This window comes from Rhincodon typus, chromosome 6 (genome assembly GCF_021869965.1).
Source record: "Rhincodon typus isolate 14 chromosome 6, sRhiTyp1.1, whole genome shotgun sequence".
Taxonomy (NCBI): domain Eukaryota; kingdom Metazoa; phylum Chordata; class Chondrichthyes; order Orectolobiformes; family Rhincodontidae; genus Rhincodon; species Rhincodon typus.
In genome coordinates this window covers 37,214,452-37,239,804 of record NC_063337.1, presented here as the reverse complement: position 1 = coordinate 37,239,804, position 25,353 = coordinate 37,214,452, and the positions used below count along the sequence as shown (strand labels likewise).

At 40.1% G+C, this 25,353-nt stretch overlaps 1 long non-coding RNA gene across 2 annotated transcripts in view; it reads left to right on the top strand.

Annotated features, from left to right (window-relative positions):
- The first annotated feature begins 498 nt into the window (after nucleotides 1-498).
- Nucleotides 499-25,353, top strand: part of LOC125483263 — a 47,617-nt gene continuing 22,762 nt past the window's right edge. The window contains exon 1 of one of the 2 annotated variants that reach the window (XR_007262209.1): nucleotides 499-562. This is a non-coding gene — a long non-coding RNA (uncharacterized LOC125483263). Of the gene's footprint in view, nucleotides 664-25,353 lie in introns of both variants that reach the window. The other variant, XR_007262208.1, reaches the window with a different exon arrangement.

Sequence of the window (25,353 nt, the reverse complement as noted above, 5' to 3'; positions counted from 1 at the left end):
AAAATCTACATAGCTTAGACTTAAAATTGGAAATTGCCATGGAGAAAAAGTTCCAAACTTCTCCCAGTATTTTGTGTCGAAGGTCTTTCCTGAAAAGTCTGTCTCTAATTTTTCTGACTATATATCTGAGTTCTGACACCTTAAGCAATTCAAATAGTCACTCCCTTTCTACTACTTAACATGGGACATATAATGGGCAAATAGAGATGAGCGTGCGTACACTTCATTAGAAGTGATAAAGAGCCAAGATCCTGAATTTTTTTTAATTTTTTCGTGGGATGTTATTGTTGCTGGTTGGGCTAGCATTTATTGTCCATTCTTAATTGTCCTAGAGCAGTTGCTGGTGAGTTCTCTTATTGAACTTCTGGGGTTGAATGAAGCCAGGACCTGAGTGGCTGAGGGCAAATTGATCATCAGTAAACAGGTTATTGCTGAGCATGTGTTGCTTGTTAGCACTGTTATGACACCTTCCATTATTTTGCAGATAGACAGGGCAGTAATGTGGCCAATTTTCCACATTGCAGGGTAGATGCCATTGTAATAGCTGTATGGAAATGACATGGTAAGGGACTTGGCTAATTTTGTTAGAACACTGTTGGGTCTGCAAATCCACTGGCTGAAGATTGGCATCTGTGATGCTGGGGATATCTGGAGGAGATTAAGGTGAATCATCTGCTCAGCATTTCTGCCTGAAGTTGGTTTTCAAATGCTTCAGCCTTGTCTTTTGTACTGATATGCTGGACTCTCTCATTACTAAGGATGGTGACATTTGCGGAAGCTCTTGTTTATTGCTCAATACCAACCCCAACATTCATAATGGTAGGATTGCAGAGCCTGGATCTTTTCCAGCGGTTGTTGGATTGCTTAGCTCTTTCTAACTCCAGTTGCTTCTGCTCTGTGTTATACAAGTAGTCCAGTGTGGTAGCTTCAGAGTTTCTCTTCATTATATTGTATATCTGCTGCTGCCACTCCTCATTAAACCACTTCACTCAGGCAGATTCCAGGAGAGTGGTGAAGTCCATACTGTCACAAATAGGTCATTCAGTTTGGGATTAGTTGTGGGGTAGTGTGGGGATGTTGGGGGTCGAGGGGGATAGTTGATGTGGCATTGGAGAGTTGGGTGGTCCACTGGAATTTGGGCAGTGAGGGGAGAAGTCAGTTGTTTGGTTAACCAAGGGTTAGAGCTGACCCCCATCTGGCTAACATTTTCTGGGTAACTATCCTGGTAAGTAAGGACACTTAAGTCTCTGACTCACTCAAAGTTGGAGATATTTTCAAAGATAACAGAAACAGTAAGTGCTGGAGAAAGCCAACCGCTCTGGCAGCATCCCTGGAGAGAAAAAGAAAACAGAGTTATGATTTTGAGTCTGACTTGAGTCCAATGTTTAAACTCTTGGGTAATTCCTTCAGTGTTACTGTACTGGGACTTCCCAAAGGTCCTGGCACATATCTTCCACGATACATCCAGTCTCCAACTATTTGAACACTGCGCGTTGTCTTTTGTTTTCATGTGGGCTCTAATATCTATGTCTCATTCTTGTTGAGTTTATCTGTTTGCTCCTGAGACTCTGACTCTGTCTCTATTGTGCCTTCATTTCTGCAGTGGCTTGACATGGGATTTTCCATGCCTGCTTCCTGATATCTAGTAGCAAGCACGACTAAGTCTTGGAAAGTACAACTAGAATCAAACCATAAACTATTATATTCAGATGGGTGACTTAATTGGTAAGCGGGAATAATAGAACTCAAATTTCTAATTAACTAGAACATTCGATAACTGAAATAAATAACCAACCAATTTTTTTTTTAAAGCATTAATCATTAATTTCTCTCAACTACAGTAAACAACAAGCAATAATGCACATTTGTTGCAAAATCACTTTTGAAAGAGGTGACTTACATTTTGCACTATAACTGGACTTCAATAAAGAAGGAAGCTGCTTTGCCACTTATAACTAATTGAACTTTTTAGCTGTGCTAACATTTTGGCAACACAGGCCAAACTAGGTTTGTTAACTTGGAATAATCACAAAGATTTGATCATGAATGTTGTGACAACATGACACCTGAATTCATTTCTTTCTTATTTAGCCTATGTTTCCTCTGCCTTCCACAATCACTTAGGTTTAAATTTCTAATTCCATCTCATCTTCTCTTCTCTCTGATCAACTTGTCGGGATCTCATCTCTTTGCCAATCTAATCTAAAACTGCTATTAAAAGTGCTATCAATTGGAGAGGCTGATCTTGTGTTCTATAGGAAAATTCTGTAGGGCTGTTGTGTGAATATCAATGGGTTATAGGATTGACCTTTCCAAAAGATACTGATTTATGTAACAACAGCTGGGTCCCCCATTGTTCAGTGTCTTTCCTTTTTGATTTGCATCAGTAGCTGTTTTGAGACCCAGGAGGCCACTCATGAACAAATGAAGAAGGGAAATTGAGGGGAGGGATATGGGAACCAAAGGCAGTGGGGAAATTCATAGGGGAAACAAAAGGAGCAACTTTGGTTTTACCAGTTACAAATCATAAGATTTACTAGAATTGTACCACTAACTAAAACTGACAATATCAGGATTCTTTTCATAATCAACGTTAATTTATCTAACAAGTAGTAATAGATAAAATGTCCTAATATCTGATTTATAACTTGGGACAATCCTGTATTTTTTAGAAAGTATTCTGAGGGACATGTTATATCTGTAGTTGGAGAGACATGGACTAATCAGGGACAGTCAGAATGGATTTGTTAAGGGAGTGTTACGTTTGCCAAATGTGAGGAGTAACTAGGAGTGTTAATGAGGGAAATGCATTTGGTGTAGTTACTCATGGAACATCAGCCAGGAAACTAAGAGCCCATGAGGTCCACAGCAAAGTGGCACGTTGGATCCAAATTAGCTGAGAGGCAGGAAGCAGAAAGCAATTGTAGTGCCATAGGTCAGAGATCCTCCAGCCCAGGCAGCAAACTCAGCATCCCCTCAAGTGCAAGCATATCCTTCTAATAATGTGGTGACCAGAACTCAAGACAGTACTCCAGTTGTGGCCGAACTAGCCTTTAATGTAGTTTCAGTGTAACCTCTGTGTTGCTGTATTCTCGGCCTATGAGTCTTCTTCAACACGTTATTGACCTGCCCTACCACCTTCAGGGTTCTGTGGCTATACACAGCCAGGAACAGTAAGTTCAAGGTAATCAGGCAGAATTAACATGTTTTTTCTCAAAGGGAAATCATGCCTAACTAATTTATTGGAGTTCTTCGAAGAATTAACTTGAGCTGTTAATAAAACGCAATCTGTAAATGTAATGTGTTTCCAGAAGGCATTAGATAAGGTGCCACATTAAAGATTATTGTGGAAAATAAAAGTTCATGGTGTTGGTAGTAACTATTGACATGGATAGAAGACTAGCTGGCAAACAGGAAGCAGAAAGTAGGAATAAAATATTCTTTTCAGGCTGGCAGGATAAGATGAGGCATGCTACGGGATTTCTGTTGGGGTGTCAACTCTTTACAATTTATATAAATGATTTGGATGAAGGAATTAAAGGCATGGTAGCTACATTTGCTGATGACGCAAAGATAAGTAGGAAAATAAGTTGCAAAGAGGATATAAGGAGCCTACAGAGGGATACAAACAGGTTAAGTGAGTGAGAAAAGATCTGGCAAATGGAGTATAATGTGAGTAAGTGTGAAATTTTTACATTTTAGCAGAAAGAATAAAAAAGAAGCGTATTATCTAAAAGGTGAAAATTTGCAGAACTGAGATGCAGAGAGATCCAGATGCCCTATGCATGAACTGCAGGTTTAGCAAGTTATCAGGAAAGCTAATACCATATTATGGTTTATTGTGAAGAGAATTGAATGAAAGAATAGATAGGTTATGCTTAATTTATACAGGGCATTGGTGAAACTAAGTGGGATACAGTATACAGTACAGGTTGTTGTTGGAAGCAGTTCAGAGAATGTTTATTACACTAAAACATGGAATGAGTGGATTAGCTTATGAGGAAAGGCTAGACAGACTAGGCCTGTGTCCTCTGAGGTTTAGAGGAGTCAGGGGTGACTTTATTGAAATATGGAAGATCCTGAGGGGTCTTGTCCGGATGTATGTGGAAAAAATGTTTCCTCTTGTGGGAGAATCTAGAATTAGGGACCATAGTTTATTTTTGAACTATCTCCCATTTAAGACAGAGATGAGGAAACATTTTTTCTCTGAAGTTTGTGTGTTTGGAATTCCCTTCCTCAAAAGGCAGTGAATGCAGAATCTTTAAATATTTTAAGGCAGAGGTAGATTAATTCTTGATTACCAAAAAGGATGACTGATTATTAGGGGTATGTAGGAATCTACAGTTGTGTTTGAAATCAGATCAGCCATGATCATATTGAACAGCAGAGCAGGCTTACAGGGCTGACTGGACTATTATTGTTTCTTGTTTGTATGTTTATAAGGTCCTTCTGATCTTTAATACTTTGCAGAAATCCTTTCACTGTCAGAGGTGACCAATTTACTTGACATCTGGCATCCTCGAATGTGCGTTTTTCTTCTGTTCTTTTCTTTTTGTTTTTCTTGCTTGTTCTTCTGCAATTCTGTGATGACTGCCTCTTCTACTTTCATTTCCTTCCCATCAGTTGCCAGTTCCTCCAAGAACAATTTCTTGACATTCTTATCAGTCTATCCATTTTTCAGGACCTCCTGAGTTGATGGGGCCACTGGTCTCGTTCTTATCTTTCAGTCTGGACAGGAAGGCAGTTGAAACTTTCTTAAGCAGATGCCTTTAGGATCATTCAGCAGTCAAAGGCTTAGCAGCTTGAAAAAAAGCTGTGACTCTCTTAAAACATGTACAAGGTTACCAGTCCCAGCTTTAGACTTACTTTACGGAGATGCGTGGATTTTGTTAAATGTGTTATCTGGAATTTTAGATCTTAGTTCTTTCCATTGGATTGTGCTGTCAACTTCAGCTATTCTGTTATCATGAGAAGTTCCATCATATAGCCTCAGCTTTACCTGTGAATGCTTCATTCTTGGGATGCCATTTTGAGGAACTCCGTACAGGTCTGTGAAGCTCATGATGTTTTACAAAGCACTTCACATGCAAAACTAGACCTTCTTTTGAGCAATAAGGCAGGGCAGGTGACTGAAGTAAAAGTGGGGGAACACTTTAGGTCTAGCAATCATAATTCTATTAGTTTCAAAACGGTTATGGAAAAGGATAGCCTTTCATAAAAGTTAAAAGTTTTTAATTGGAGTAAGGCCAATTTTAATTATGAGACAAGAACTTTCAAAAATTGAATGGAGTAGATTGTTCGCAGGTAAATGGATGTCTGACAAGTAAGAGGTGTTCAAGAGTGTGATGACAAAGTTCAGAGGCATTTAGTTCCTGCTAGAATGAAGGGTAAGTCTGGTAAGATTAAGGAACAATGGATGAATAAAGATATTGAGGTTCTAGTCAAAAATAAAAGAAAATCTATTTTTAGATATAGACAACTTGGTTCAATTGAATCTCTTAATCAATATAAAGAATGTAGGGGTATTCTTGAGAGAAATTAGGAAGGCAAAGAGGGGATGTGAGATAGCATTGGCGGATAGGATTAAAGATAATCCAAGGAGATTCTACAAATACATTAAAAGCAAGAGGGAAACTAGAGAGGGTTGGGCCTCTTAAAGATCAAGGAGGTCATCTTTGTGTTCCATCCCAGGAGATGGCAGAGACACTAAATGAATATCTTGCATCAGTTTTAACTGTGGAGAAAGAAATGGAGTCTACAGAATGCAGGGAAATAAACTTTGATGCTTTAAAAACAGTTCACATAACAGAAGAGGAATTTTGGGAGATCTTAGAGAATATGAAGGTGGGTAAATCTCTGTGACCTGATTTAATATATCCCAGCATGTTGAGGGAAGTAAGGGAGGAAATTACAACACCCTTTGCAGAAATACGTGCATCATCTATAACTACAGGTGAGGTGCCTGTGATTGGAGGGTGGCTAATGTTGTACCTTTGTTTAAGAAAGGTTGTAAGGAGAAATTGAGGAACTATAGAGCTGTCAGTCTGACTTCGGTTGCGGGTAAATTGTTAGACATGATATTAAAAGATAGGATTAATGGACACTTAAATGATTAGGGATAGTCAGCATGGTTTTGTGTGAGGAAAATCGTGTCTCTCAAACTTGATTGAGTTTTTTGAGGAGGTTACCAAAAGGATTGATGCTGGCAGTGTGGTAGACATTGTTTATTTGGATTTTAGTAAAGCCTTTGACAAAGTTCTGCATGGTAGACTAACTAGTAAAGTTAGGTTACATGGGATTCAGGGTGAGCTTGCCAATTGGATACGTAATTGGCTTACCAGCAGGAGACGGAGAGCAATTGTAGGGGTTTGCATTTCAGACTGGAGGCCTGTGACCAGCAGCGTTCCACAGGGATCGGTTCCGTTTGTCATTTATATAAATGATTTGGATGAGAAGAGAGAAGGCATGGTTAGTAAGTTTGCGGATGACACCAAAATTGGTGGCATAGTAGACAGTGAAGAAGGTTTTCCAAGATTACAAAGGGATCTTCATCAAATGGGTAAATGGGCTGAAAAAATGGCAGACAGAGTTCAATCTGGATAAATGCAAAGTATTACATTTTGGTACAACAAATAAGAGTAGAGCTTGTACAATTAATGGTAGGGCCTTGGGTAGTGTTGTAGAACAGAGGGACCCAGGGGTGCAGATACATAATTCTTTAAAGTTTGCATCACATATAGACAGGATGGTTAAGAAGACATTTGACTCGCTTGCCTTCATTGCTCAGTCCTTTGAGTATAGGAGTTGGGACGTTATGTTGAGGTTGTACAAGGCATTGGTAAGGCCTCTTCTGGAATACTGTGTCCAGTTCTGGTTGCGCAGTTATAGGAAGGATAGTATCAAGCTGGAGAGGGTTGAGAAGTGATTTACCAGGGTGTTGCCAGGTATGGAAAGCTTGAATTATAAAGAAAGGCTAGATAGGCTGGGACATTTTTCATCGGAGCGTAGGAGGTTGAGAAGTGACCTGATAGAAGTTTATAAAATAATGAGATATAGATAGAGTTGATGGTAGTTGTCTATTCCCCAAAATGGGAAGTTTCAAGACTAGGGAACACATTTTTAAGGTGAGAGGAGAGAGATTTAAAAAAGACGCAAGAGGAAAATTTTTACACAGAGGGTGTTTTGCGTGTGGAATGAATTTCCTGATAAATTTGTGGATGTGGATACAATTACAACACTTAAAAGGCATTTGGATGGATATATGAATAGGGAAGTTTTGGGGGAATATGGGCAAGGAGCAGGCAGGTGCGACTAGTTTAGTTTGGAATTATGTTTGGCATGGACTAGTTGGACCGAAGAGTCTGTTTCCATGCTGATTGACTCTTTGACTCTATGACTCTATTTGATGCTCTCCTTCTGCAGTCATCATTCCAACAGTCACAAACTATTTATCACCTTTGGACCTGATGATGCCAATCTGTAGTATAGTGTCAAGTGACTCACCAGAATTGTCATCAGTCATCTTTCCAGGTGCAATCTTTATAGACTTGTTTTGCTTCTTTCTAGAGAAGTACTGCTGTGCAAAGTGATTTAGCTTTGTGCAGCTAAAGCACCGCTCCATCAATTCTGGACATGCTTTCTTTTCTTTTGTGATGTTGATCACAATATATACATCCTGTACTCTGATATTGGTCATTTGACTCCAGTTCAGCAAATACTTTTTCCACTTCTGCAATGTGTTGTTCTTGATGGAATGGAATTTCTGTCAAAATAATGCAGAGACTTGTCTCTTTTCCCATTAATCCTCTCAAGCTACTCTGAGATTCTATATACATTGATTGATTGCTTTCTTGAGAACATATTTCTCCTCTTTTAGAAGATGTGCTCTCAGAGCAGGATCTCTTGTGCCTAAGACAATCCTATCTCCGATGAGATCATCCTTCAGTTGTCTAAAATCATGTGCATCAGTTCAATGTAACAGTGGCTTCACATGGGGAGTCAGTTGTATTGCGGTAAAGAGCCTGGGGCACTTGATTACCAGTCCAGGAAAAGCTTCAGGGAACATAAACGTCAAGTCCCACCATAGCAGATGGTGAAATTTGAATCCAATAAAAATCCAGAATTACAAACCAGTCTAATGGTATGTGACCATTTTAAAATAAAAATCCAGTTCATTCATGTCCTTACCCAACCTGACCCACATTTAATTCCAGACCCACAGGAATGTGGTTGACTCCTAAATTCCATCAAAAATATGCAGTTAACCTGCTGGTAGCAAACAATTAAAAGACTTGATAATAGGAATGTAACCAGATGGACTACCAAAGAGTTAGGAGTCCATCCTGAACTGCTGCTGTCTTTGGTATGTTGCTGTTGGGAAGGGTGTTCCAGGATATCGACCCAGCAACAATGAAGAAACACCAATATAGTTCCAAGTCAGCATGATGTGTGGTTTCAAGGAGAACTTGATGATGGTGGTGTTCTTATGCATTTGTTGCCTTCGTCCTTCTCAAGGTCGAGGTGCTGTTGGTGGGACCTGGGTGAGTTGCTGCATTTCATCTTGTTGATGGTACACACTACACTGTCTGTCACTGGTGAAGGGAGAGAATCCTGAAGATAGTAGATGGGGTATCCATCAAGCAGACTGCTCTGTCCTGGATGGTGTTGAGATTCTTGGGTGTTGTTGCTGCTGCACTCATCCAGACAAGTAGAGAGTATAATATTGGACTCCTGTCTTGTGCTTTATGGATAGGTATTAGGGAGACAGAGGATGAGTTACTTGATGTGGAATTCCTAGCTTCTGATCTGAAATTGTGGCCACAACATTCATTCGTGCCATTCCTGACTCTTCAGATACATGATGGGCAATGTTAACTGTGAGGGAGCAACATCTTTATCTTCTGAGATCTGAGAACAGGTTTTGGCAAATGGATCTTTGCTGCAGCATATGCCGTCAGGTCATCCTTAAAGGGCTTTGACTTGCGTTTCACATCTGACAGAAATAGCTTTGCTTTGTTTGCCTGAGTCCAAGGCAAAAATAAACAAGCCCTCATCTGAGAGTTGCTCCACACTGAAGATGCCATACAAGTATTCCATACCAAGAAACACATTCCACAGCAAATAGATGGGCTCCATCACATATATAGAGTTTGGTTTGACTATCAGTGTCAGGAGCCAAATGCTATGGCTCAGGATGTTGTCATACCACCATCTATCAGCACTGACAATATGATGTTCAAAATTATTGATAGCTTCACATAGCTAGAATCTTCATGCACTAGCAATCTGTCACTTGACACTAAAATCAATGCACATGTTGTCATTGCTACAGCCATGATTGTCATGCTGAATCAGAACATGTAGAATAACAGCAATCTGATCAAGAACACCAAGTTTACCAAGCCAGTGTATTCATTGTATTCCTCCACAGTAATCAGACCGAGACTAAATATGCTGGAACTCTTAACAGTTTCCACCTTCACTGTCTCAGGCTTGTTCTTAGAATTTCATGGCACAACCATGTCATCAACTCGGACATAGCAGTGAATCACATAATTTGAAAATTGCTGGCAAAACAATCTCAATTTGACAAACCTTCTCTTGTCCTCTTCAGGACATATCACAAGAAAACTTAATCAAGCGAAAGCAAACATTTATACTACATGAGAGGATTGGTTGGCAAGTGGTTGGTAGAGGTATATCCATGCAAAATGCACCCCTTATTGCTGATTGACAGTTAACAGTCATACTTTGTTTGATATTCAAAACAGGCAGACTGACTCTGGTCAGGGCATTTGTCTGAGAAATGAACCAGTGTCAGCTATTTTGTTGAGTTGAACCAGGTGTTATATGTTTACAAGTTCATTCTGTCTTCCAAAAAAAAGTCAAATTAGGACTGTCAGTTGTGTTTGTAGTCTAGTGCATTTGGATGTACTGGGATCAATGCAGATTTACATACAAAACCATGTTCTTTGCAGGGAGAAAGGACATGTACAGACACTATGCCTGTTCCTGGGATGTAGGCATTGTTGGCTAGGCAAGCATTTACTGTCCACCCTTAATTGCCAAAGGAAATTAACCAAACATAGGCCAAACCAACAAAAACTGATGGACTTCCTTCTGTAAAAGCTATTAATAAACCAAATTTTCTTTTGCAACAATTGACAGTGCTTAGGCTAACTTTTTACTGCAGATTTTTATTGAATTAAAATTCACCATTTGCTATGGTGGGATTTGAACCAATGTCCCCAGAAGATTAACAAACATAGAAACTACTAGAGAAACTCAGCAGATCTGGCGGTATCTGTGGAGAGAGAAACAGAGTTAACATTTCAAGTCTGATATGACTCTTCTCAAGAATTCACTCTGTGGAAGAAAAGTCATACCAGACTCGAATGTTCTCTGTCCACAGATACTGCCAGACCTGCTGAGTTGCTCTAGCATTCTCTATGCTAATTTCAAATTTCCAACAACTGCATTATTTTGCTTTTATTCGAGGTCCTCAACATTCGTCTTAGATTCTGGATTTCTAGCCCAGTAATATTACCTGTACGGCACTCACACTCCTGAGAAGGGGGATCATAGCATTGGTGACATCTTTAATGTATCAATCGATGGATTCCCTCCCCATGATCACCTTCATTGTTTGTTTGTTAAAATACTGAAGAATTACATTTCAGTTTTGCAGTATTTTAGAAGCCACAGCCAGAGTTGTGCTCATCACAAACTGCTTCTCCAAATGGGATGCAAAAAGATAGCAATAATCACCTCCTTGGATGGCCCCAAATGCTTTATGCTTTACTGCAATTATATCTCAGATGGTTTATCCTTCAGTGGCCCTTGTGATCTCATGGGTGTCTAAGGCCAGTAGCGGTGAAAATTTTAAACAGTTCACCATCCATTTCAATGGTCTACCTCTGAGTTGTGTGATAATATTATAAATACTGTTAACACTCTTCAAGTTGCTGCGCAGCAATATTTTTCCTCCATATCAAAGTTTAAAAACAACAAGAATTAGAAAATGTAAGTGAAATGTAAGGGAGCAGCGCAGATGGAGCCAGCAATTCAATAAACAGGCATTAATTGGCTTTTTAAAAAGTCCCGTTAGAGTTTCTTTTTACCTGGAATTTTCACAAATGCTCTACAATGCGGGATTGTCAAAATCCTAAGAGGAATTACGTAAGGGGCTGAAACCAGCTATTTATGCCACTTCTCTACAGGTTCTGCTGCTGCTATCTCAATGAGTTAAACCAAGAGATTAGAGAATCTTAAGGAAATCCAAACCTAAACTTTATTTTTGGTCCATTGGTGAAACTCAATATTATTCTGTAATAATATCCTGATACTTTGACTTAGGCATGTTTTTGATGCAAGTTGCAAAGGATTCATTTAACCAATTGACTACAAAGAGGACTAAAAACAGAAAATGCCTGACAAACTCACCAGGTTTGGCAGCATTTGTAGACCGAGACATAAAGAATATTTCAAATCCAATGAGACTCTTTTTCAGTACAGCCACAGATAAAGAATGGCTTTTAATGCTGAAAATGTAGGAGGGACTCAAACAGGCACCATTCTGCTGTTCAGAACTGGCTGGCACTGAGTTTAAAAGGAGAGTGAGAAAAATACTATGAAGTTGCAGAAAACTCTAAAATCAGGAAGGAAAGGACCCTGCTGGGGGCCTTTGATGAAATGTGCTGTCAGCTACAGATAGCCGAGCTCCAGGTCAGTCCTCAAACAGCAGCTGGAGTCACAGTGGCACATCTGTGAGTTTGATAGCTACATGGATATGCTTTCAGAGAGATAGTCACGCCTCAGTTTAAGGGCCTAGAAGCAGAAAGGGAATGCGTGACTGCCAGGTAATTCAACAGAAAAGAGCAAGTAGTGCAGGAGTGCCCTGTTTTTCCATTATGGAAGCTGGTGAGGGCACTCGTTCCTCAGGGGAGCATGGTCAGAGCCATGCTTGTGGCACCATGAGTGGCTCAGCTGTGCAGGAGGGATGGAAGAAGAAAGGAAGAAATAGTGATAGGGAATTCATAAGTTGGAGGAACAACTAAATATTTTTGTAGCCATAGATGTGATTCCAGGATAATATGGTGCCTCCAATGAGTTAGGGTCAAGGATGTCAGAATGGCTACAGGGCATTTTTCTGGTGAACAGCCAGAGGTTGTAGTTCCCATTAGTAGCAATGATTAAGTTAGGGAGGGGAGTGACGTCCTGCAAGCAGAATTTAGGGAGCTAAGTAGAAAGTTAGCAAATAGGACCTCCAATGTAGCAATCTCCAAATTACTCCCAGTTCCACATGCAAGTGAGTGCAGAAATAGAAGGATGAGGAAGTTGAATGCATGGCTGGAAAAATGGTGAACGAAGGAGGGCTTTCGATTCCTGGGTCACTGGGGCTGGCTCTGGTAAAGATGGCACTTGTACAAGCCAGACAGATTGCACCTGAACAGAGTTGAGACTCTGTTCCTTGCAGGGTATTTTACTAGTGCTGCTGGGAAGGCTTTAAAATATCTTGGTAGGGGATGGAAACCAGGAGGGAATATTAGTGTGGAATATTAAGGTATACAAAATATTTGGAGATACAGATAACACTAGAATAGAAACTAGAAAGTCAACAGGTGAATTCAGAGTAAAGGAGAAAGTACTGAAGTCGAAGTCAGAGTTTCTGTGCCTGTGTGTAAATATACAGTATATAGTAAATTAGTCTGGAGAATTACAGGTGCAAAATGCCATATGGGAATATGATTTCATAGCAATTTCAGAAATCTTGCTTAATGAAGGGCAGGACTCGCTGTTAAATATTCCTGAGTACAAGGTGTTCAGAAAAGATAGGACACGAAGGAAAGGGGAAGGGGTGATGGTATTGGCTAAGGAGAGCTTTTCAGTGCTAGAGAAAGAGAATGACTCAGGGTTTAAGGACAAAATTGATTTGTTAGAGCTAAGGAATGAAAAAAGTGCAATTACATTGCTTGGTGTAGTTTATAGAGTTGGAATTTTTGAGAAGGATGTAGAGGACCAAAACAGCAGGGAAATTATTGAGAAATATCAACATCATAGGGGACTTTAACTACTCGAATGTAGGCTAGGGCAGTGGTAATGTATAGAATGACGAGGGGCAAATGTTCCTAGACTGTGTTCGGAGGAATTTCCTTCAGCTACTTATCTTCAGTCTGACAAGCAATTTGGACTTTATTCTTGGGAATGGGGTGAGCCAAATGGATCAAGTGTCAGTGAGGGAACATTTAGGACACAGTAATCATTGGTTTCAGGTGATGATAGAAAAAGGCAGTAGGCAATTCAGAGTGTGAATAATTAACCATTGGCAAGCTGATGTCAAAGGGAGGGGAACCGAGCTGGGCCAGAAAGGCTGGAACAAAAGGTTAATTTGAGAAACAATTTGCTGAACAATGGGCCACCTTCAAAAAGGAGATAGTTTGGTTACAGTCAAGATATGTTTAGAAGGAAAAGAGATGACAGACAAATCCAGAGCTCCATGGATGAAAAATCAGATAAAGTGCGCTTGGGGCTGGTGTCAGGTAGAATGCAGAATTGAGAATCCAGAAGAATAAAGAGGATCAGAGGGAGGGGGTAAAAAAATTAACCAAGTGAAGAAGGATTATGAGTCTGAAGAAGGATTATGAGTCAAGACTGGCAACCAATATAAAGGGGAAAATTGTGACAAAAGGAGGAGTAAAGTCAATTAGGGACCAAATGGAGATGGGGATATGACTGAGATGCTAAAATTAATGCTTTACATCTCATTACCAAAGAGGTGGATACTATTTAGGCCATGGTGACAGAAATTTTTAAGACATTCAAAAGTGATAAGAAGAAGTATTGGATAGGTCATTGATGCTTAAAGTTGATAAGGCCCTGGGACCAGATGAGATTCATTTAACAATATTGAAAGAAGTAAGAGTAGAAATTTCTAGGTCCTGGGTATAACCTTTTAATCTTCCTTAGACCTAGGGAAGTGGAGAATTTTAATCATCACACCCTTGTTTTAAAAAGGTTGAGAGGATAAGTCCAGCAATTATAGACCAGTCAGTTTAACTTTAGTGGTGGGCAACTTCTGGAAACAATTATTTTGGATAGAATTAATTGTAACATGGATAAAACTGGCTTGTTTAGAAATGGACAGCATTGATTTTTTAAAGGGGAAATTGTGTTTCACTAACTGGAGTCTTTTTTAAGGTAACACAAAGGATCAATGAGGGTTACTTTGTTGATGTGGTGTCTGTGGAATTTCAAAAGACTTTCCTGACAATGTCATACATTGTGAGAACATTGAGAAAATTCATAGGTCATGGAATAATATGGTCAGTTTTTTTTAACTTTATTCCTTCACAGGATATGGAGTCACTGACCAGGCAGCATTTATTGCCAACCTTGAATTGCCCAGAGGGCAGTTAAGAGTCAACCACACTGCTGTGAGTCTGAAGTCACATGTAGGCCAGACCAGGTAAGGATGGCAGTTTCCTTCCCTAAAGGACATTAGTGAACCAGATGGGTTTTTCCAACAATCGACAATAGAATCATGGTCATCCAGATTTCCAGACTGTCTTTGAATTCAAATTCCTCCATCTGCTGTAGGGGGATTCAAACCTGGTTCTCCAGAACACTACCCGGGTCTCTAGATTAACAGTCCACTGACACTGCTACTAGGCCATTGTCTTCCCACTGGTACAAAATTTGCTGTTTTAGTAGGAAATAGAGTAAATGGATATACCTTTCTGTGTGGACGACGGTTTCTATCAGAGTTCCCCAGGGATGTGAATATTCAGACACTTGCTTTTCATGATATCTGGTAAGGAATTAAATCTTGGTGATCAGGGAACAATTTCAAAGTTTGTTGATGAATGCAGCTTTGTAAACTGAGGAGGACAAGCAGAATTCTAAAGGACACAGACAAGTTAGTGGAGTGGACAGAGAGGTGGCAAATGTTTAATATGGAAAAGTGTGAGGTAATGCATCTTGGTAGGAAGAACATGGACAGACAATAGAAAATAAGGAATACATTACTTAAGTTGTAGGAGTAGGTGGACCTAGGTATATCTGTGTATAGATCAATACAATTAACAGGGAAAGAGAAGAGGGCAGCTAGTACAGCATACTTGGCTTTACTAATAGAGGTGTAGAGTACAAAAGAAAGGAGGCAGTGTTGGATTCTAAAGACACTTGTTAGATCTCAGCTGGAGTATTGTACAATTCTGGGTGCTACATTGTAAGAAGGATGTGAATACATTAGAGAGCGTGCAAAGAGATTTACAAGAATGGTTCCAGCGATGAGATACTTCAGTTATGAAGATAGATTAGAGAAGTGGACTGATTTTCTTGGAGAGAGGAAAGCTGAGATGAAATCTGAGAGATATTTTCATAATCATGAGTGGCCTGAACAGAATAGATAAGTTTTTTTTTTAAAAAAAAAAAACCCTTCCTGCTTGTAAAACAACTGAGAATGAGACAGCACAGATTTAAAGTGATTGGCAAAAGTAACGAAGGTGATGTGAAGAAGTACGTTTTTACACAACGGGTGGCTCAGGTATGAAACACATTGCCTGGAAGTATGGTGAAGGTAGATTCAGTTGAGGCATTCAAAAGTGTCATTGTTTCTATAGAAACAATGTGCAAGAATACAGATAAAAAGCAGGGTGATAACAGCAAGACACAACGTTTATTGGATAGCTAGTGAAGACACAATGGGCTGAATGGTTTCCTTCTTTGTCATCACACTTCTGTGATTCTGGAAGAAGTAAAATGCATTCCTGCAAGCACTTTTTAAAATAGTGGGCTTTATAGATGAAAGATAGTTAACACCTTAATTAGATGTTCCTTCTTTGAGATAATAGACAAGTGTTTTTTTTCAGTTTGTCTGGCTCTTTGGGAAGGAAGACACCGAGAAATCTTTTGATCTTTTGCCAGTGAGAAAGAAGCAGGTTTTACACAGGGAGTGAGAGGCTTTCAAGAAAACACTGGTGTTGGTAAGTTTGGAAACAGGATACTGCATAGTATTCGCAACAGTGCTTTTGTTGAGGTAGGAGTGTTTAAAGCTAACTTTGATTGCACTAGATGTAAAATTGTTTCATTTTCCAGTATTATAAAACAAGTGCATGTTTCTAACACAAGTGTCCCAAATAATAAGAATAAAATGATTTATACTTTCTTGTAAATTCTTTTACTCTCAATGAGGATAAATAAAGTTGAGGAGTTTATTTGCTCTTGAGAAACTTGGATCAGAGCATGTTACATGTCATCAATCAGGAAACAATCCCCTTTGTTCTATTACTGTCACCAAATTGCATGAATCTATGGTTTCCCAACAAGCAGCATTGGGCTAGAATTAGAAAAAAATGACAGACAATTTACCAGTTATTGTAAAACCCACTTCCAAATGTCCTTTAATGGAAAGAAACTGCCTTCTCCCTCATCCTTAATGAGTGAGATTCACCTTAATCTGTTTAGAGGTAATCTATCTAGCCATCTTGTTAGGTAAATAATTGTTAGAGAAGCAGCACTGTACCTGTAATAATTGGCTGCAAAATGTGATGTCTAGCACCATATTATTTGTGATTTGAATGTTGTTTCAATGTTTAAATGGCATCTAGGATCTGTGCACATATGCCTTGATGCACTAAACTCTGAGACAAACTGCATCTGGAAGGGATTCCATTCCCTCGATATTCCTCTGATGTGCAACCATACTCTGTATATCAAATGTTTTAATGTCAGGTATCCTGGCAATCTACCAGGGCACTTGGATGGAAAGTATCTGAGCCTGAGTTTACTTTTGCCTCCCTAATTCTTTCTAACAAGTTTTTTGGCCTGCAATTTTAAAATTGATCAATTTGTCTCCTTCACAAGCCTTTCAATTCAGGCACCTATTCCCCTCATGTATCATGGAGAAAATTGGTACATTCAGCAGATAGCTTTTCTTAAATGAAATGTCCTTAGCATTAGCACTATTGCCTCACAGTGCCAGGGACACAGATTCGATTCCAGCCTTGAGTGATTGTCTGTGTGGAGTTTGCGCATTCTTCCCGTGTCTGCGTGGGTTTCCTCTGGGTGCTCCAGTTTCCTCCCACAGTCCAATCATGCGCAGGTTCGGTGGATTAGCTATACCAGATTGTCTGTATTGTCCAGGGATATGCAAGCTAGGTGGGTTAGTTACGGTAAATGTGGTGTTACGGGGATAGGGTAGGTCTTGATGCGTTGCTCTTCAAATGGTCAGTGCAGAGTTAATGGGCTGAATGGCCTCCATCTTCTTCATGTTACCAAGAAGTTTGAAAACTGGTCCTATACTTTTTCAACTTTAATGTACGGATTTAATGACTTGAATTGTATTTTTAAAAATTCATTCATGGGTTGAGGGCATCACTGGTTAGGCCAGCATTTATTCCCATCCCTAATTGCCCAGAGGATAGTTAAGAGTCAACTGTTGCTGTGGGTCTGGAGTCACATGTAGGCCAGACCAGGTAAGGAAGGCAGTTTCCTTCCCTAAAGGACATTAATGAGCCAGATGGGTTTTTCCGACAATCGACAATGGATTTGTGGTCAACATTAGACCTCCAGATTTTTTAAAAATTCAAATTCTGCCATCTGCTGTAGCAGGATTCCCAAGAACATTATTTGGGTCTCTGGATTAACAGTCCTGTGATAATACCACTAGGCCATCACCTGCCCATCAAATTGTCATTGGGCATTTAAATGTTAAGGTCATTCATATGAGATTATATTTTGCTTTTGAGACATTAGGTTTCACGCATCAAACTTCATCAATAATTTCATCTCCATATTTATATATTGGCGATCTTCTGCATGTGTTCCTCCTCTTTGGACCTGTCTGACAATTTTTCGTTTTCTTTTAATCAGCCATCCCAGCTTCATTCAGCATGAGTTTACCAATTTTGTATCCATTATTACTGACCTTTATGTCAGATTTGAGGTTTTATACATCCCTGTGATGAACAGCTACACACAAGAGATCATAAAAGTATATCTTATCAGCACAGCTTTCATGAAATACTTGTTTTCAACCTGTCAACAAAAAACAGACAGTAAATTTGTATAAATTTGCAATTAAAACAGACGCACAGTAAGATAATTTTATGGTGTATTCGAAATGTAACACAAATTAGGTATGTGGATTTGTTTACTTATAGATCTCTGGAGGGTTTGTTTATAGCTTAACTAATAAATACAATTTGAAGTGCAGATGTAGCCTTGCACAGAGTGCTCCTGTGTGGAGAGCATATGGTCATGTGATAACATTCTGGTACTTGGCTCATTTGCACATTGAGCTTCTTAATACCATAAGGCTACAAGATGTAGTTACAGAAACTGGCTATTCAGGCCATTGGTTCTGGCCTGTCATTCAATAAGGTCATAATTGATCTGATAATCCTCAACTCCACTTTCTTGCCATGTTTCCATAACCCAGATCTTAAGTCTGTCTGTCTCAGACTTCAATGTACTTGACGATCCAATCTCTAAAGCCCATTACAGCAAAGAATTCAAATGTTAAATTCAATTCTTAAACGGACCTCACTCCAAAGATGATATAACACGATATCTGCCTTTTTTTCAAAGATACATGTCAAACACAAGCATTGAGTAACAGTAAAATTGATTACATAGGATAAAGATTGTAAAACTTACAAGTACAGAAGTCTAAGAGTGCATATATTATTTCAAGTAGTTTGACAATTCTTCCAGATCTTCTTGTAGTGTAACTTTCTGTAAGTGTGGATTTCACCCTTGGATGTTCTTGATCTACAGGTAAATCGTTTGTTGTTCTGTTGCAATCCAGGATTTCCATAGTAATATACTTTGATTGAAATGCAGTTGGTTTATCATCTTGCATAATACACTCTCCAAGCCCATTCAGTGAAACGTCAACTTCCAGAATGGTCTTCTTTCTTGGCTCGGGGTAAAATTTTCTGTGGATAATGTTTGTTTGAGACACTTGAACATATGTTGATGGTCCTCCAGCCATACATAGCACATGTATTTCTTTAGGATCTCTCTCAATCATGTTGCTTTCTCAGAAAATATTGGAATGTACGGAGCAAGAAATTGAAGAATTCAAGGTATTTCTGTACAACTTCTTTGTCTTGTGGGCAAATGTTAGTTTCACATCATTAACTTCATTTGGGTCAGGATGGATTCTGTAACCTCAATATTAACAGCCAAAAAGAAAGACCTAACTTATAACAATCAGGCCCTTCCTGCTGTTGAAAGTGAACCCTTTGTACCACCATCAATGAGAGAAGATTTTGATCATGTTCTTTCTGCTTTGCCCATTACTGCATTATCATCGGCAATGCATGCTCATTCAAGTAGATTTTTTTGAGCTTTTGTCTGTATCCTGCTGAAAAGATCTTGACTGACCAATAAATCAGAAGGTAGTCTTTGGAAGTAATATGTTCCAAATGTTGTTCTGAAGATAGTGACTTCCTGAAATTCATTGGCTAAATGTATCATCTGGCATCCAGGTTTGGTATTCATCTTGGAGAAGAATTTAGCTCCTGTGAACTTGGGATTCAACTGTAATGTTGGAATCTTGTGTCGGCATCTCCTGAGGGAGAGGTTTAGACATCTCAGATTCAGACATACCAGATTGCACCAGCTTTCTTTAGCATGCACATAACTGAACTATCCCAAATCTATTTTATTCCATTTCAGCCAACTAGTGTTTAAGATTTTCTTTTATGTGACACCACACTTTCTTGGAGGGCTGTTGGACAGAATTGCATTTTCACTAAGGTGCAATATGGCATCTTCCTTGAAAATTCCGATTAATATTGAACCCTTGTGTGTACAATTGTTACAAATCTTGGACTGACTCAATATGTGTACTCTTGGTCTCTTCTGCTGCCATGGGTACCTTGGTGATCTCACAGATGGTCACAACGTTGAAAGCCATACATGCTGGTAGTCCTGCCATTGGTGGGATAAACCAACCTAAATCAAACCTTGAAACTGTGCTGGATGTTCCAAGGAGAGGCAGTCACATGCAGATTGCCACACTGCATCTCCTTTACCATGCAAACAAGAAAAACAACATTTCTGACAGGAAATTCCCATCAGGGCTTCTTCAGAAAGGCAGAGCTGTACTTGCAATCTGACAGGCCGTTCATAGCATAGGAACTGGAGGCAAACCACCTCCCCGTTTTTACAACAGACAGCTGCCATGTTCTGTCATTTTAAAAGTCCAGTATCACAGTTAACTACTTTGCTGCTGCCTGAGGTTAAGTGTGAGGTTAGGGTGTCATGACGGTAGGATCAGGTGGGTAGGGGATTAGAGTGCTGGGTATGTCAGGCAGTGGGTAGGAGTGTGTGTGCCAAGTACATCAGGTGGTGGATAGGAGGGTGTGTGCCAGGTGGGTAGGCTGCCAAGCTACAAGATGGAAAGGATCCTGGTAGGTTATAGAATGTTTAGAGTAGACCAGGTTTGATGGGGTGAATATGGGGTCCATTAGGGAGTGGGTTTTGTGATTTTGGGTCCCAGGAAGGTCAGGGAGTGCAATGGTGGGTGTCAGATCGTGGAATAGGAGTGGGGCAGGGAGTGGGCACATGGTGAATGCATGGTGTGGTTAGGTTTGATGTAAGGGAAGACAGCGTCATCCCCATGCCCCAGCACTGGACTTTTCGGAGTCAGTGCAGGGAAGAGGGGTCAGTGAGAAGGAGGTTGGATCCTGGGGAATGTTGGGTTCCAGGCATGGGGAGGGTGTGGTGTGGTGTGGTGATGTCAGGTCAGGCTCTAGAGGCAGTTTGGTGTCTGGGAAAGATGTAATTGAGAGAATGTGAGGTAAGTCAGGAGTGTCAGCTCAATAGTTACTAAGGAGGTAGACTAAGCCTTAAACAATCTAACCTTATAACTATCTACTTAACTGCAGTAGGACTTTCCACATTCTCTGATTAAAATGGATACTTACAAAAGGTTCCAAATATTGGGGAACTGACAAGTGAATTCTTCAATTTCCGGGGCGATTCCCTCGGAATCTGCTGCATCAGGAATTCCAACCCGATCCACAACTCTTGTTTACACTTCAGAAAGACTGTCACAAAATCTGGGCCTGTCAAAGGACAGCACATTCAATATTTGTGGAGAGCTCATTGTCTTAAACTCCATTCGGTACCAATATTTCTAAGCCATTCCCTTTGCTCTGTTGCAAGAAAGGAGAGCTGCCATAGAATTCTTGAAATAGCAATGTGAGAGGAGATCGTCGAATCCCAAATACTGATGCATTCATTTATAACCATTTCCCCTAGTTCTCTTTACAAACCTCCTTTTCATATATTTATCACATTTCCTTTTACATTTGTTTCTAAACGCCATAATAGTCATTTATGATGAAGCATCTGAAGGCGATATCAGCCCTATTTCAAGAACCTTCCTTTTTCATTGACTCTTCCAGTGGGTATCCGTTTTCTGTCCCTTCATTCTCTATTCAGCCATATTTACAAAGAATACAATCTCAGGTTTCACATTCATCTTCACTCCCTAGTCCTTTTACAGCACTGATCCCACTCACCACAATTGCTCTTAACTCTGCAGAAAATAATGAACTCTCCAATGGCCCTGATTTCTGTCCCTCGCCAGCTGCCATTCCCCATTCTCCAACTTTCCCCATTTAGACCCTTTCTCTGACATTCGTTCCCAAGTCTCCTTTGTTCCTTTATTCCTCAAGCCTCACTCTCCACAATCTGTCTAACACTGTTCTTAGACTGACACTCTAAAATAACTCTATTCCTAGGTCCCAGATCCTGACAATTCACATCCCAACCCAGAAACTCAGTGTCCATGTTCATCCTGGTCCTATACTCCTTCCCAATATTAAACTTCGATCAGTGAGGCATGGAAGAAAAGACTGCAAGTCAATGTTTTTCTCAGTTTTAGACTTATTCATGAAATGAAACATTACACTTCTTAAAAATTCATTTTCAGGAGGTGGGTGAGGCTGGAATTTATTGCCTATCTCAAATTTCCCAGAGGGCAGTTCAGAACCAACCACATTGCTGTGGGTCTGGAGTCAAATGTAGGCCAGATCAGGTGAGGATGGCAGATTTCGTTCCCTAAAGAACATCAATGAACCAGATGTGTTTTTTGTAATAATCAACAGTGGTTTCATGGACATCATTAGACTCTTAATTCCAAACTTTTATTGAATTCAAATTCTACCAGATGCAATGACAGGATTTAAACTATTTCCCCAGAACATTACCTGGGTCTCTGGATTAATAGCTAGCAATAATCTACTAAGTCATTGCCTCCACATAATCAATATATGGTTCCTAACTGTAGAACATACTCCCAATGTTGGATTGTATCAGGCTGTATTTTTTTAACTCTCTCTCATTATGTGGCCATCATTTATTGCTTTAGTTCCTATTGCCCTTGCGATGGTCGTGGTGAGCTGCCTTCTTGAGCCACTGCACTTCATTTGCTATAGGTAGACCCACAACACCATTACAGCAGGTATTCCAGGATTTTTCCAAGTGACACTGAAGAAATGGTGATATAATTCCAAGTCAGGTTGCTGGAGCGGCTTGGAGGGGTTCTATCAGGGGGTGTTCCCATGTATCTGCTGCCCTTGTCCTTCTAGATGGAAACAGCCATGGGTTTGGAAGGTGTCTTGGGAGCCTTGGTGAATTTCTGCAGTGCATCTTGTAGGTGGTACACAACACTGCTTCTGAGCATCAGTGGTGGTGGCAGTGAATATATGTGAATGTGATGCCAGTCAAACGGGCTTGCTTGCCCTGCATTCCCCTCCTCTGTCTACAACTTGGTCAGGTGTGCAGCCATGATAAAGCTGACTGCCCTGTAGCCATTTTATGTTTGACGCTGCGACAATTGGGGTGCTCCCCATCTAATAAGGAAATCCTCCAGTATAAACAGCTGCTGAGCAATCTGATTGGCTGACAGATCCGTAGCATCTGGTTCAAAATGGTTGCCATTTGTGGGACTACAGACGGTTTCTGAAGGAGAGTACGTCTGAGGCAGGGCCTAGCTAGCAGGCCGCTGAGGGAGTTGGGTAGATTTACAAAGCCAGGGTTAAGGTGATGGTGAGAGTCTTTGGGGGTGGGGGGGCGGTGCAGATAGACGGAGGTGCCCAGTTATGATTGTAGATTAAAGGGTTAACTCACGAGCATGTGTATAGGCAGTCATGACGTTATTAATGTTAGCACCACATGATGATGAGGCTCCAGGCAAGGAGAAACATGCAGGTTATCATGCAGAGTTGTAATATATATGGTTTACATGGTGTAAGTAAACAACTGCTTTAAAAATAATCTAATAGTCTTTGGCCATATCTCTATCTGAGAGTAGTGCACCATAAACATTCTTGAACTTCATTTGACAATGACAGAATTAGACTGGGAAGCGTACTGCTTGCGGGCACAAGAAAACACGAAAGGATGTCTCACTCTCCCATGCCCAATAAAAACTACCAGGCTTCCCGCTGGGCCTGAGCCTCCCCTTGCCCTGGGTAAAATAAGAATGGAGTCGGAAGCACTTAATGTCTCTAGGCTCAAAGATGAGCAGGTCACTTGACGTATCCGCTGTCCACACCTGCAAAACAGGCGACAGGCTGGGGTCAATAGGAATAGTATTGGTCATATCTTTATCTTAGAGTAGTGGCATTTTTTTCAGTCCCTGCTTTCAAACATAACAATGGGGAACATACATCCAGCCCCAGTATCAATCTTTTTGTACTTTTTTAAAGTCAATAAGACAAATTAAATTGAATCAACTAGCAATAGCCTATTAGTGTCCCTTTCTACTCTTAACTTAAAATAAATCAATCAAAACCAAATTAGCAACATTAAAAAGTGATTGCCTGGCCTTTTTCTGAAACTTTTTATCTGAAAAAATAGGCACAAAGTGTTCTTTTGCATTAACTTCATAAAGTTGTATCCAATTACTTTGAAATATCCCAAAATCACCAGGTGATTTATCCTCTCAATTTACAATGATCTTATTGTTTATTGAATAAACTTTGATCTTTTGTACTACTCCTTCAATGTCTTCATCTGCTCTATTAATTGACATTTTTTGAGTTATATAGCCATGCAGCATGGAAATAGACCCTTCAGTCCACGCAGTCCATACTGACCATGTTCCCAAACTAAAGCATTCCCACTTGCATGCGATTGGCCCATATCCCTCCAAACCCTTCCTATTCATGGACTTATCGAAATGTCTTTTTAAATGTTGTAACTATACCTGCATCCATCACTTTCTCTGGCAGTTCATTCCACACACGAACTACACTCGGTATAAAAAAATTGCCCTCATGCCCTTTTTAAATCTTTCTCCTCTCACCTTAAATATATGCCTCCTAGTTTTGAATTCCCACACCCTAGGGAAAAGATCCTCATCAATCAACTTTTCAAGCCCGTCATGATTTTATAAACTTCAATAAGATCACACCTCAACCTTCTATGCTCCTGTGAAAGAAGTCTCAGGCTTTCCAGTCTATTTTTATATCTCAAACCCTCCATTCCTGGTGACATTCTGGTAAATCTTTCCTCAGCACTCTCAGTTTAATGATATCCTTCCCATAAAGGGGCAACCAGAACTGCATACAGTACTCTGGAGGGGCCTCACCAATGTCCTGTATATCCTTAATATGATGTCCCAAATCCTATACCCAAAGGCCTGAGCAATGAAGGCAAGTGTGCTAAATGTCTTCTTAACCACCCTGCCCATCTGTGATGCAAATTTCAAAGAATCCTGTACCTGAACCCCTAGGTCTCTCCGTCCTACAACACTACAACACACGAGTGTTGTAGAACAGAGAGACCTAGGGGTTCAGGTACGGGGCCCTACCATTAACTGTATAAGTTCTGCCCTTGTTTCCATTAGCAAAATGCAATGCCTCACATTTGTCCAAATTAAACTGCATCTGCCACTCCTCAGCCCATTGACCCTATTGATGAAGATCTCTTTGTGATCTTAGATGATCATCTTTACTGTCCACTCTACAACCAATTTCAGTGTCATCTGGATGCCCATTTGGGGCAAATCCAAAGCATAAGGCTTGAAAGTTTTTAATGTGACGTATTAATCCATAAACCTCATGTTGTGACAGTATGTCTGAACATGTATGTGTTGTGGAGGTACAGCACAAAGGGAGAAGCAGTTGTCAGGGAAAATTTGGGAAACTCAATTCTAGCCTGTGCTACAGTTCATCATAGAATTGCCAAGTGTCAGAAACAAAACACAGGACAATAAACAGAGATAGTAGGAACTGCAGATGCTGGAGAATCCGAGACAACAAGGTGCAGGGCTGGATGAACACAGCAGGCCAAGCAGCATCATAGGAGCAGAGAGCCTGACGTTTCGGG